Here is a 13,599-nt window from a genome sequence, read left to right on the forward strand (position 1 = left end):
CCCACAACCAAATTAGTCTTCTAATCCCACACACTCAGTTGTCTCTCCCATCCTTGTGTATGTGTGTCTGTGTTAGCCCTTGTACACACGGTCGGAGATTCCGACAACCAAATCCGTCGGAGTAATTTCGACGGATTAATTCCGTAAGAGTGATGTTGCATATACACGGTCGGGCTAAGTTGTCGGAAAATCCGATTGTACATAACGTGATGACGTTATTTCGTTACGATGGGACTACGTTCACACTAGTAGCCAATAGCTTTGGCCTAGGAATTTGATCTGAGCATGCGTGGCACTTTGTCTGTCGGAGTAGGCTACACATGATCGGAGTATGTCCGATAGGAGCATTTTGTCGGAAAATTTTACCGGGAAGTTGGAAAACTTGGTCCATCGGATATTCCGACGGAAACAGTCCGATACAGACCACACACAGGTAGGAAACCACACACAGATAGGAAACATTCCGACGGAATCTCCGACCGTGTGTACAAAGGCTAATACAGAAGACTTTCTACAGTCTGACTAAATTGTGCCATTCTATCTCTGTTAAAAAAAAATGGTGGCATTCTGTAACCTTCTACCACTAAAGCATAATGTGTAAATAAAAATATAGCACCACCCATGGAAAGCAACAAGGATTCTGGCAGTCTTACAGCATAGTTCATAAATCACCTGAATTTTTTCTGTTTCGATCATTTTTATTAGGTTCCACCCATGCAGGGGCTAGCATTAAGGTTGAAACAGGTCTTAGCTCACAAGAAGGGCCAAAAAAAGGTGACACATACAGAAAAAATGGGAGCTAACACAATAGCAGGAATTATATAAGTGTTAATAATACAGTCAGGACCAAGGGGTCCTAGAGCAGTTCACCACAACTACGGGGCACCCTCTTGGCCTGTCAATATCCAAAACGTGGTGCATTGTACACATAAACTGAACCGAAAAAGATAGAGGAACGAAAAACAGAAGCAAGTTGGACAAAGAGGTAAAGCTAGAGGGAGGGAGATTGCTCACCTACCATGTAGGGAGCTAGAGTAAGAATAGGGGAGTCTAAGAAAGAAAGGGACGCCAGAAGGATAGAGACCAAGAGATGGGGAAAAGAGAAGGGTCTGAGAACATCTGGACCATCCATCACAAGCGGCCTAAGCTAGCTGGGGGGAGGGTAGGCATATGACAGCCATGGTTCTCAAATTTTGAGGAACTTGGAATGAGTGTCATTGCGGATGCTCAACATCTGTTCATTAAAGTGGTTGTAAACCCTTACAACACACTTTGACCTACAGGTAAGCCTATATACCGTGAGTGTCGGCTCCCGTGCGAATGACAGCGGCGGAGCGTAGACCCACCAAGAAGATGGATGCGCCGGACTACAGAGGACAGCGGTGACTTTGCTGGCTCCTGTGTCAGGTAAGTGACACATAATGGACTACTAGTAGTCCATTATGCTTTACCTTTGCAGGGAATGAAAGAGGAAGTAAACTCATCAGGGTTTACTTCCTCTTTAAGCTTCAACGTGGTCATACAATATTTCATCCCCTAAAAGGGGACAGGCATTTTTATTCCAGACTTGGACAATCATTCTTCTGGCTGACAGAAATAGGTAGGAGGCAAGTTTCTGTTGATAACTGAACAGGCCTGAAATTGGACAGTGTAGTAAGGCAAACTTGGTATCTTTTGGTATGGGCAGGTGAAACAACGTGAATAGGAGGCCAAATACCCGGGACCAGAAGCCGTTTAGTCTAGGACATGTCCACCATATGTATATGTATAACCTCATCCCGATGACCACAACCCCCGGAAACAGTGGTCACTGTAGGATGGATTGGCATTAGCAATGCAAACAGGGACCCAATACTAACATAGGAGAACCTTATATGCCGTCTGCAAGGTGGCTGTATTAAACAAGCATTTGGCCCCAGAAGACCAGGCCCCACTCCCGTCTGCTGTCTAAGTCTTGTCACCGAAAAAAAAGTTCAGGAGCTACTTTTGGGCGACACATGCAATGTGGATTGAATGAATGAATGAATGAGTGACTTGTATAATGCTACCTATGCAAACTCAATTGCCTCAGGGAGCTTTTTGCCACTGGTGTCTATCTATGGTATAGTGCGGTCCTACCCAGTAGGGTTCTGACGCACTTACAAACACATACTAGGGCCAATTTTTTTTTAGACAGGATCTAATAAACCTACCAGCATGTCTTTGGAGTGTGGGCGGAAACCGGAGTACCCGGAGGAAACCCACACAGGCACAGGGAGAACATGCAAACTCCAGGCAGATGGTGTAGGGGTTGGGATTTGAACCAGCGACTCTATTTCTGCTAGGTGAAAGTGCTAACCACTACACCACTGTGTTGCCCTACTTGCTGCAATTGCAGCCTGATTTATCACACGGCAATCGTGGCAAACCCGCACTGTGATTTTAGGTGTAATTAAGATGAATGGCATCTTAAATGTGAGATCCCGCGATTTGTCATTCACACATCAGCGCTTTGAAATCACGGAAAATCTGCTTGCGATTCAAACCTAAAACGTGAATGTATCCTTACGGAAGATATAGAGTGTAGCAATGGTTAATAATTAGAGGCAAGTAAGGAGGAGTATGAGGGGGTCAGCTGGATCCCGTGGTAGTTATTATGGGAGGATGTCCATTGGAAAGAAAATCATCGGAATTATTTAATACAAGGTCATCATAAACCTTACAGATCTCATCCTCCAGCATTGAGATACACAGCACTGTTATAATAAATGTCTCATTGTTATCACTGTTTAAGTAATTGTATTGTAAAATGACAACATTATGATCACAATCTGCTTTACCCAATAAACAGTGCCAGCAGTGCTCTGTTTATTTTGTTTAAAGGATGTGTAAAACTTTTTTTTAAACAAACATGGTATAGTTACCTCCTCTGTGCACTTGGTTTTGCACAGAGTGGCCCCAATCCTCCTCTTTTGGGGTCCCTTAGCAGCGCTCCTGGCTCCTCCTCTTCTCGAGTGCCCCGTCTGAGAAGTGCTCTCCCTCGGGGCACGCTCCTGTGTCCTGCTGCTGCGTGCCTTGACACAGATAGCAGGACTCGGCTCCACCCCCCCGTGTCATTGGATTTGATTGACAGCAGCAGGAGCCAATGGCTACACTGCTATCAATCTATCCAATCAGGACCCCAGACACTGTATGGAGCGGGTTTCCTCGTCCCTGGCGCAGGAACGATCAGGCTCAGGTAAGTAAATGAGGGGCTCTGGGGGGCTTGTGCACTACAAGAGTTTTTTTACCTCAATGCATAAAATGCATTGAGGAGAAAAACCGTGAGGGTTTACAACCCCTTTACTAAATAAATGTGTAAAAATTCTCTCACCTCCAGTCTGATTGAATCGTCTCATCGCTGTCTGTACTTTGCGCTTGCCACCAGCCTCATTGCTCCGACCTATTTGTGTGCTCCTCTCCCAGTAATCAGATTCCACTTTCTTCATCCACTCAGTCCTGGGAAGACACTGATGGGTGTCACTGTTATAATTTGTTATCTCCTTATCATCCACATATCCAATCATAGAGAACACAGGGAGTCCGGATCCCGGAGAGGAGACTGCAGTGTCATAATACCGCAGAGTGTGACTGTCTGATAGAGAGAAATACAGAGTGTTATATATACATCCTGTACACATCACAGTATAATGTATATAATGATTACATACAGAGTGTTATATATACATGTAGATTGGTCATCATTACTAAATCACACATTAATTACACAGCATAGTGTATTCTGAACAATGACAACCTGATTCTATACAATAGGAGAGGAACGCTATGCTAGTGATTGTTTTTCAGAATATAATGCACCAAGACATGCTGAGACCTGCAGTTCATTAAAGCAGAGCTCCACCCAAAAGTCTGCCTTCTTCCCCCCTCCGCTGCCATGTTTGGAGCCTTTTAAGGAGGAGGGGGGAGCGGGTACCTAGTTCTGACAAGTACCTGCTCCCCCTTCCAGCTAAGTTTGCTGCGGTGAAATGAGCTGAAAGCTCGGCCCCCTTCCTCCTTCCCCCACAGCCTTCTGGGACATTTCACAGGTCCTAAAATAATGCAGCCCATTCACAAATCGCAGCGCACTTCATGCAGCGCAGTAGAAAACCAGCTGTGAAGCCGCAAGACTTCACTGCCGGTTTCCCTTAGTCAAGATGGTGGCACCAGCACCCAATAGCTAATTGAAGAATCGGCTCGGGTAAGGACACCGCTGAATGCCTGGACAGGAAAGGGACCTATTATTAAAAGTCATCAGGTACAGTATTTGTAGCTGCCGACTTTTAATTCTTTGGGGGGAGCCTGGAGCTCCTCTAACTTCTTGATACATTCCAACAGCTCCACCCTACTACAAATAATACATTTATTTACGAATTTCCACATATTATTCCCTGAAATACACAAATTCCAAATGAGTTGTAAGATGAACAGAGAAAAAAAGTGAGAGAATATTGGTGTTTTTGCACCTTAATGCATAGGATTCATTAACCACTTCAGCCCCGGACCATTTTGCTGGCTTAAGACCAGACCACTTTTTGCAATTCGGCACTGCGTCGCTTTAACTGACAATTGCGCGGTCGTGCTACGTGGCTCCCAAACAAAATTGACATCCTTTTTTCCCACATATAGAGCTTTCTTTTGGTGGTATTTGATCACCCCTGCGTTTTTTATTTTTTGCGCTATAAACAAAAATTGAGCGACAATTTTTAAAAAAACTTTTACTTTTTGTTATAATAAATATCCCCCAAAAATATATAAAAAAAATTTTTTTCCCTTAGTTTAGGCCAATACGTATTCTTCTACATATTTTTGGTAAAAAAAAAAATCGCAATAAGTGATTATTGATTGGTTTGCGCAAAAGTTATAGCGTTTACAAAATAGGGGATAGTTTTATGGCATTTTTATTAAAGCGGAGGTCCACCCTAAAGTGGACCTTCTGCTCATCGGAACCCTCCCCCCCTCCGGCGCCACAATTGCCACCTTTCAGGGGGGAGGGGGGTGCAGGTACCTGTACAGTACAGGTATCTGCACCCACTTCCGGGATAGCTCTCTGCGGAAAGGGGCGTAGATTACGCCCCTTTCCGAAAGTCCCCCGCTGCCTGCTGAGGCAGCGGGTCCATCCTTATTGCGCAGCGCGACTCGCGCATGCGCAGTAGGGAACCGGGAAATGAAGCTGAAAGGCTCCACTTCCTGATTCTCATACCCAAGATGGCGGCAGCAGCACCCGAGAGACGATCTAGAGATTGGCTTCGGGTGCCGACATCGCGGGCGCGCTGGACAGGTAAGTGTCACTATTTTAAAAGTCAGCAGCTGCAGTATTTGTAGCTGCTGGCTTTTTAAAAAAAAAAAAAAACGCGGACTCCCGCTTTAATAATTTTTTTTACTAGTAATGGCGGCAATCAGCGATTTTTATTGGGACTGCGACATTGGATATTTTTGACACATTTTTGGGACCATTGTCATTTATACAGCAATCACTGCTATATAAATGCAGTGATTCCTGTGTAAATGACACTGGCAGTGAAGGGGGTAACCAGTGGGTGGCAGTGTAGGGGTTAAGTGTTCCTAGGGGCGTGTTACTAACTGTTGGGGGCTGGGCTTTCTTTTAGTGAACACTGATCTCTGCTCCAATCACAGAGATCAGCATCACTTGTTGCTAGGCACAACAGGGAGATGCTGTTTACAACGGCATCTCCTAGTTCAGCCGCCCCGTGAGACGATCGCCAATATGCCCGCGGCGATTGAGTCCGCGGGACCCGCGACCGGACTCACGGGGGTCCCGACCGGCATGCGAGCTCCCCGCCGCACTCTCAATGGCAGGGCGGCAAATTTAAAGGGACATACAGGTACGCCCATTTGCCTGCCCGTGCCATTCTGCCGACGTTCATTGGTATGTGCCGGTCGGGAAGTGGTTAAGGTGAAGAAACACAAAGGTTTACAACCCCTTTAAAGAATATGTAAACCCAACATTTCATATTCCTGATATGTGCCTGCTGTACCATGTACTTGTATGAGAAAGTATCCTGTTCTCTTTGTATTGCTTCCTTTGTGTGAAATCCATGGTGTTCCTGTCAGTCCCTCTGTTCTCCTATTAAAAACTGACCACACCAAGCATAAGAGCAAAGAATGGTCAGTTCTCTAGCTATGCTGGGAACCTTTTTTTTGAAGATTTAATTATGCTTTAAAGTGTATTTTTCCTTTGTTTTGCAAGTCTGCAGAAAAACTCCCGACAGGTCACAATATAAAGCCCTGGTCTCCAACATGCAACCCGCCAGCACCTTGCCTGTGGCATTTTTTGCTGTGCCAGTCACCTGAAATACTGGCAGCCTGACGTGTTGCCTGCAGGTAGTGGCAGCAGTTTATTCTCCCCCCTCAGGGCATCCTGCTGCATGGTATCCTCTGCTTATGCATGGTGTCCCTTAAAGTGGTTGTAAACCCTTACAAACCACTTTGACCTACAGGTAAGCCTAGATTAAGGCTTACCTGTAGGTCCAAGAAATATCTCCTAAACCTATATGGTTTAAGAGAGATTTGCCCGAAAACAGGCACCGCTGTCTATGGCGCATGCACCGTAGACAGCGGCGTGCAGGCGCACTGAGCGCGGCATTCTCAGCGACGGAGCTGCCGCGCGTGTTGGCTCCCGTGCGCATGTGCGGGAGTGACGTCTTCGCGGCTTCGCCGAATGACAGTGGCGGAGCTGCACCAAGAAGATGGATGCGGCGGACTACAGGGGACAGCAGTGACATCGCTGGCTCCTGTGTCAGGTAAGTGACACATAATGGACTACTATGCGATGCATAGTAGTCCATTATGCTTTGCCTTTGCAGGGAATGAAAGAGGAAGTAAACTCATCAGGGTTTACTTCCTCTTTAATGGCAACCTGTGCAAACTGCTCATTGACAGCAGCAGTCAGCCCCTGTGTACAGACAGTCTAGGAGGCAGCTTCCTCTGTAAATTTAGCTCTTCTGAGGCCCCATTCACAATTGGGTGATTAGGAATCGCAGGCAGAATCAGCACCATAGGTCAGCAGTTGCAGGGGGTTAACACACACTCCTGGCTGCTGCACTATGTATCTGCACTCCATTACCTTTGAAGACAGGCAGGTAAGCCATCAGGGGTCTAAAAGAACCCTGATATCTCATCAACAAGAACTTGCCACAACAAAATAGTATCACATAGTGGGCTTTTTGCCCCTTATGTAATAAAAAATAAAGTTTAGTGAAAAAAAAAAAAAAGTTAAAAAAAAAATAAAGTTACAACCAAGTACTTAAACCCCCTAAATGTTGAGCCCTTTACCCCCACATATAAATGTAAACTTACAATTGGGTGCTTACATGAAAAAAAATGACTGCACTACATCTGTTGAATAAGGAATAGAAAAAAAACGCACTCACTGCCAAAAAATTACAAAAAGAAAGAAGTGAACCTGCCAGTTACCTAATGCCCAGGTATAGTAGACACCATAAATACAGGTGCAGCTCATAAAATTAGAATATCATCAAAAAGGTAATTTATTTCAGTAATTTAATTCAAAAAGTGATACATTTCAAGCATTTCTTTCTTTTCATTTTGATGATTATGACTTACATCTAGTGAAAACCCCAAATTCAGTATCTTAGAAAATTAGAATATTACATAAGACTGTGGCTGCAACTAACGATTATTTTCATAATCAATTAATTGGCCAATTATTATTTTGATTAATCAAATAAAATCATAAAAAAGTAATATGCAATTTTTTCATTTATTTACACCAATGATGGGGCAATATTCCTCCCGGGAACACAATGATGGGGCAATATTCCTCCCAGGAACACCAATGATGGGGTTCTATTCCACCCAGGAACACCAATGATGAGGCACTACCCTCCCCAGGAACAACAATAGGGCACTATTCCCCCCCCGCCCCTCCCAGGAAAACCAATGGGGTACTATCCCCCCTCCCAGGAACACCAATGGGACACTATTCCTGCCCCCCCTCCCAGGAAAACCAATGGGGCACTATTCCACCCACCCCCGGAACACCAATGATGGGGCACTATCCCCCCCCAGAAAAACGTATGATCATGGGGCACTTGTTGTCATCACAGAAATTAAAGCACTGAGTATTGTATAGCCATTACCTTATATCACAGGTGCAACTCGGCGCTCACCGCTGCTTCTCACCCCTCTCTCTCTCTATTCCCTCGAGGCAGAAGCGGGCAGGGCTGAGAATATCAGGGGTGAGCTGGCATCAGCGAGGAGGAGAGAGGCTGGCGTGCCTGGTCACATGAGCCCTGCCGTATTCTCATGAGAATACCGTGGCGCCATGGGCTTGTACACAGGATTCTAACACTGGAATCAACTAATCGATAATGAAAATAATTTTCAACGATTTTCATTATCGATTAATCGTTTCAGTCCTACATAAGACCAATGAAAAAAAAAGTATTTTTTATACAGAAATGTTGGCTTACCGAAAAATATGTCCATGTACAGTATAGTATGCACTCAATTCTTGGTCGGGGCTCCTTTTGGATGAATTGTATCAATGCGGCGTGGCATGGAGGTGATCAGCCTGTGGCACTGCTGAGGTGTTATGGTAGCCCAGGCTTCTTTGATAGAGGCCTTCAGCTCCCTATAGGGTTTAGGTCATGCGAGTTTGCTGGCCAATCAAGCACAGTGATACCATGACCATTAAACCAGGTATTGGTATTTATGGCAGTCTGGGCAGGTGCCAAGTCCAGCTGGAAAATGATATCAGCATCTCCATAAAGCTGGTGAACAGATGGAAGCATGAAGTAGAATTTCCTGGTAGAGGGCTGCACTGACTTGATAAAACAAAGTGGACCAACGCAAGCAGATGACACGGCTCCCCAAATCATCACTGACTGTGGAAACTTAACACTGGACCTCATGCAACTTGTATTCTGTACCTCTCCACTCTTCCTCCAGACTCTGGGAGTTTGATTTCCAAATGAAATGCAAAATGTTTCACAGTCTGTGATATGTGTATGATTTGGGGGAGCCATGTCTAATGCTGGTGTTGGCCGACTGTGTTTTATCAAGTCCAAAGTCAGCGCAGCCCTCTATCAGGAAATTCTTGAGTAGAGTTCTTGATAATAACCCATAGAGAATCTGTGGGGTATTGTCAAGAGGAAGATGAGAGACACCAGACCCAACAATGCAGATGAGCTGAAGGCCTCTATCAAAGCAACCTGGGCTTCTATAACACCTCAGCAGTGCCACAGGCTGATCACCTCCATGCCATGCTGTACTGATGCAGTAATTCATGCAAAATGAGCCCCTCCCAAGTATTGAGTGCATACTATACTGTACACAGACATACTTTTCAGTAAGCCAGCATTTCTGTATTAAAAATCCTTTTTTTTTATAGTGACAAAATATTGGATCTTCCACTATTTTATTCTCCAGTGTCTCTGCTTTCAGAAACCATATCATGTTTTGGGAGTTTTAGTATTAAAGTGGCACTAAACTCTCTTTTTTTATTTTTACCTACAGGTAAATCTGTTGCCCTCAGCCAGAAAGTTGTCAATGGGAAGAAGGTTTACCTTCCAAAAGGGCAAGGACCCAAAGCACACAGCAAAAATGACCACACAGTGTTTGAAAGAGAAAAGGGTGAATGTCCTTGCATGGCCTAGTCAGAGCCCAGACTTAAACCCCATTGAAAATCTGTGGAATGATTTGAAGACTGTAGTCCTCAAAGGGTCGCCATCAAATTTAACTGAACTGGAGCAATTCTGCAAAGAAGAGTTGGCAAATATTGCAAAGTCTAATGCCGTGTACACACAACCGGACTTTCCGTCAGAATAAACTCTGACGGTCTTCCAGACGGAAGTTCCGAACGAACAGACTTGCCCACACACAAACGGACCAAAGTCCATTCATTTTGATCGTGATGACGTACAAGGGGACTAGAAAAGAAAGTTCAATAGCCAGTAGCCAATAGCTGCCCTTGCGTCGTAATTTGGTCCGTAGGACCAGCACACAGACAAACAGATTTCCTGATAGGAATTGATTCTGTTGGAAAGATTTGAAACATGTTCTATTTCTAGGTCCAGCGGATTTTTTTTTTTGAAAAAGATTGGATTATAGCACACACGATCGGAATATCCAACGGAATGATTTTGTCTGACTTTTTCTGCCGGAAAGTCCGGCCGTGTGTACGCGGCATAAATGTGCAAAGTTAGTAGCGACATATCCTAACAGACTAAAGGCTGGAATTAAAGCATAATGTGGTCCAACAAAATACTGACATAAGGGGGTGATCCTTTTTCCAACTCAATGATTCTGTTTTTTTTTTTGTTTTTGTTTTTTAATTCTGACATGTTTATCTTTCACTTGGATATTACAAGGTACACTAGTAAATAAAGCTGGATAAAACAAAAATGTATCTGTCTTAATTTCAGGCTGCAAAGCAACAAAATGTGATTTTAACGAGGATTCTTTTTTATACCCACTGTATATGTTTAGACCCTTTCTTCTTTCTTTTGCCTTTTTTATTTGCTTTCTAGCATGTACCTTGGCCCCTCTATTAAATAAATGTGAAATTTTTTGTGCACATTGATGTCGGTGGAAGAAAATACTGTTATTATTTTCTATAATTTCTGATTTCTCTAGCAGTTCCCCTGAATGAACACAACTGCTGCTGGAAGCACTCTCGCCGAGAGATGTGAAATCGCTTTCCACACAAGCAACCAATACCAACCTTAATCAACATGGCTTAACATCGCCTGTACCACCTGTCTCCACTAATTGGTACTACACAGTACCAGGCCACCCTTCTGTGGTGGATACATGCAGATATACAGCTTAAAGTGGTTGTTAAAGTGGAGTTGCACCCAAAAAAAAAATCATTAATGTTCCTAAAAAATAAATAAAAAATAAAACATTTGGAAAGATTTTTTTTTAAACTCACCTCTAAATGGCTGTTGCTAGGGGGTCCCTCGTAGTCTGCTTCCTTCAGTGTCTGGGCTGGTGACATCACTTCCCCTCAGCGCAGGAAGGGCTCAGCTCTGCCCCCTCCCCCTTGTCAACCATCTGGGACACATGACAGGTCCCCCAGATCACTCAGGACGCACGGCACAGCTTGAGCATGCGTAGTGGGTGCCCGGCTGTGAAGCCACAGATGGGCGCCCACAGTTACAATGCCGGCACCGCCGAACGGAGGGGGAGACGAGTTAGGCTTCGTTCCCCCGCATTGCTGGACCCTGGGACAGGTAAGTGTCTGATTATTAAAAGTCAGCAGCTGACTATTTGTAGCTGCTGAGTTTAAATGTTTTTTTTTTTTTTTAATGGCAACACCACTGTAAGCCACAATCTCATCTTTATATCATCCCCTCTGTCAGATACAAAGCTGTATCCTAGTGCATGTGCTTAATTTAAAAAAAAATTCTACCTGTTTTAACAGCGATAAGATGACTCCAGTCTGCTCTCCTTGTGTGATATCTCCAGTGGGCGGGACTGAGATTCCCCTGCTGACGTCAGCCAGGGAGGAGAGGGGAGAGGAGCAGAGAATGAGTCGTCATGTGATCACTGGCAGACACTGTTAAAACAGGTAGAAATCTTTTTTTTTTTTAAAGCACAAGCACTAGGATGAAGCTTTTTATCTGACAGAGGGGATGATATACAGATCGGTTAGTTGTGAAGCACTGGGAAGAGGAGCAGATCAGCTATAGTGAGAGATAACAGACAGGGAGGAGGAGGACAGAGGGAGACAGAGGAGAGCTGCAGATAGCAGCGTATGTCGGAGGCACGTACGTGCTCTGCAGCCCTGATAGATCGTGGTCAGTGTACAGATGGGAGGGTAGAAACTGGCAGGATCAAACCAGTATTTCAGATGATACAGGGGGCCAAATGACACAAGCGCTGTGCTGTATATAAGGGTTTAAAAGAACCAAGATCTTTATTTTTATTTCTTTGGGGTCAACATACGCTTTAAAGTGGTTGTAAACCCTTACAAACCACTTTGACCTACAGGTAATCCTCGATTAAGGCTTACCTGTAGGTCCAAGAAATATCTCCAAAACCTATATGGTCTAGGAGATGTTTACCTGAAGACAGCCACCACTGTCTACGGCGCATCCCGTCTTGGATGGTCAAGACTCGTGGACATTGCTGGACAGAGCTGGAGCTCAGGTAAGTATTAAGGGGGCTGCTGCACACAGAAGGCTTTTTATCTTAATGCATAGAATGAGGAGGATCAGGGCTGCTCTGTGCAAATCCACTGCACAGAGCCATTAAATTGGTTGTAAACCCTTCCCCACAACTTTGTCCCATGTAAATCAGCATAAAAAACCCTAATGAACACTGCTTGAAGATATCTCCTTACTTGCTTAGTATTGTTGTAATCCTTGTTGTTCTGTAGAATGAAGTCACTGAGCATGCTCAGATCTCCCCTGATTTAAGGCACACTCTCTATGTCTTATTTATCTGTTATCAGGACTTCCTACGGCACAACACTGAACTCTGCTAATCACTCAGAGCTTCCTCCTACACACCATGTGACCATGTGACATGACATACAGTCTAAACGTGGCCATTACTGCAGTCTTATCAGCTGAAGCTGATAAGTCTGATAGAGGGAAACATTAGACATCGGCACAAGTAAATACTATGAAATAAACAAGTAAGCTATGAACAGGGAAGCAGGGTTGCCATAGAAACGTTGGATTGAGAAGGAGGCTTGGTTAACAGAAGTTAAAGAAGTGCTCAATGTAAGGGCGGAAATACACTCCACTGTGGACTCAGAAAACAATACTTAAGATGGCGCTGCCTAACCCCTGGAAACAAGTTTTTTAAAGTTTCTTTAAACAGTAAGTAATATGCGATTTGGGCTGGATTACAGTGGCTATAGTCTGATAATGACATATTATAATGGACTAAATGAAAAGAAGCATCAGAGTGGGAGAGTTTACTTCCTCTTTAAGTATTACATGTTTGTTATTTAAAAAAGAAAGAAAGAAAATGAGACTACAATCACTTTAAGATCCTAAGGAAGTGCGACAGCGTGAAACATGTAGAGCTTGAACAAGTTACATCAACCTATACCAAGCCCACCTTGCTATTGGCAGCCGTACCATTGGCGCAGTTACTATAGATTAGGATGAAGTTCTTTGGTGTTTAGTTGGTGATAGTGGCTTAGAATGGCTAGCATGTTTATTGTGTGATTTTAAATGTTTTTTCTATGTTTTAGAAATGCTTGTAGTGTAATAACATTTATGATATTTTAAGAAATTGTTGTACTCTGGTGCCTATAAATTACATAGTTTTATCAAAAATTGTATATACATATAAACTGACAGGCATACCTGATTGGACCTTTCATGTGAAAGGGGGCTTACATGTGCTGTGCTGTGCTTCAGAGGAAAATAAATAACCACACAAAACTAAGCCCAGCCATGTCTCAACTATGACTACAGACAAGGTAATCATAAATATCAGGCCTTCACAAACACATTTCTCCCCAACCTTTTTTTTATAGCTCTGACCTGTCTGTTCCCCAGGCTGCTGAGCACTGACTCTGAGCCAATATTAATTTCATTGACTAAAACATTTTTGTCTACTAATTTAATACTATTTTAG

At 43.9% G+C, this 13,599-nt stretch overlaps 1 pseudogene across 1 annotated transcript in view; it reads right to left on the reverse strand.

The window, feature by feature from the left end:
• LOC143984565 (class I histocompatibility antigen, F10 alpha chain-like) overlaps positions 1–13,599 on the reverse strand; it is an 84,139-nt pseudogene that overhangs the window by 68,260 nt on the left and 2,280 nt on the right. Inside the window, exon 2 of the transcript XR_013274948.1 lies at positions 3,353–3,613. The product of XR_013274948.1 is annotated as a class I histocompatibility antigen, F10 alpha chain-like (transcript). The remainder of the gene's footprint in view (positions 1–3,352; positions 3,614–13,599) is intronic.

The sequence above is a fragment of the Lithobates pipiens genome, unplaced genomic scaffold, assembly GCF_037356315.1.
Source record: "Lithobates pipiens isolate NorthernLeopardFrog02 unplaced genomic scaffold, aLitPip1_a1.2 Scaffold_1, whole genome shotgun sequence".
Lineage (NCBI taxonomy): Eukaryota > Metazoa > Chordata > Amphibia > Anura > Ranidae > Lithobates > Lithobates pipiens.